Consider the following 1297-nt stretch of genomic DNA (forward strand, 5'->3'; position numbering starts at 1 on the left):
TTTAAAGTGTATTGTGTTTGTGTTCGTCACGTCACGTCATTATTCAGTTGTTATTTAAAGTGTAATGTGTGTTTGTGTTCGTCACGTCACGTCACGTCATTATTCAGTTGTTATTTAAAGTGTAATGTGTGTATTGTGTTTGTGTTAGTCACGTCACGTCATTATTCAGTTGTTAGAGGCTCTAACGGAGGCGGTAACAGCTTCATCTTTTCTCAGCGCTGGAACGCACCTAAATGATCGCGCCCACGTGTTTCCAAACAATATAAAATAGAGCTAGCTGTAGGCCCGACCAACCAAACAGTGGAAGAACCTGACGGGTAGTGTTTACAGCCGAAACGTCTCTCCGTTTAACGTTTCAGGTAAGACTGACTTACAAATAACTAAAACCACTCGGAACGAAAGTTTTTGATTCAAGTACAAGAGTGGAGATTTAAATAAACTTTTCTATTAATATTCGATAGTTACCAAAAGAAATGATTGTGTTACTTGGTAAGGCTTGTGTTATATTAACAACACATTTTATTTCAGAACTTGAATTACGTCATCAATTTTGCTGTTACATTATTACCAAATTATGTTTTCTAGTTGAAAGTATCAAGATATCGTTTAGTTTAAGCACCTTGTATTTGGTTTCGTGGTACAGAAAGAGAAATTTTGAGAAAGTAAACAATTATTTTTCTGGGATTTACTGATTTTCACGAAAATTCGACCTTACATTGATATTTACTATGAGTTTCACCTCCGATCATCGACAACTCAACGAGCCCTTCGCAGTGGTAACATTATAATACTAAAATCGGGGGTTCGATCCCTGCAGTGGAAACACTGTAGGGGGCCCATTGTGAAGCTTTCAACAACAAAAATACATCGCGATCGTCCGTGTTGCTGGACAGTAGTAGAAACCTGGGGATAATATTTTGATAAAAATCTCCCAAGACACAGTTCTAGAATACAACACAAAACACACGGGTTTGTAACGGTTCCGGTATAATATTGTGATAAAATCTCCCAAAACACAGTTCTAGAATACAACACGAAACACACGGGTTTGTAACGGTTCCGGAATAATATTGTGATAAAAATCTCCCAAAAGACAGTTCTAGAATACAACACGAAACACACGGGTTTGTAACGGTTCCGGTATAATATCGTGATAAAATCTCCCAAGGAGTTGCAAGGTTCAGGATCAGACCTGGTCACAAACCAAGATAGACAGAGCTAGTAGGCTACAAGGTTCAGGATCAGACCAGGTTACAAACCAAGAAGGACAGAGATAGTGAGTTACAATGTTCAGGAT

The 1297-nt window shown here is 38.2% G+C and overlaps 1 long non-coding RNA gene across 1 annotated transcript in view; it reads left to right on the plus strand.

Annotated features, from left to right (window-relative positions):
• The first annotated feature begins 310 nt into the window (after window positions 1-310).
• Window positions 311-1297, plus strand: part of LOC111084089 — a 6680-nt gene continuing 5693 nt past the window's right edge. Inside the window, exon 1 of the long non-coding RNA XR_002609387.1 lies at window positions 311-359. This is a non-coding gene — a long non-coding RNA (uncharacterized LOC111084089). The remainder of the gene's footprint in view (window positions 360-1297) is intronic.

Source organism: Limulus polyphemus, unplaced genomic scaffold (assembly GCF_000517525.1).
Source record: "Limulus polyphemus unplaced genomic scaffold, Limulus_polyphemus-2.1.2 Scaffold13499, whole genome shotgun sequence".
NCBI lineage: Eukaryota > Metazoa > Arthropoda > Merostomata > Xiphosura > Limulidae > Limulus > Limulus polyphemus.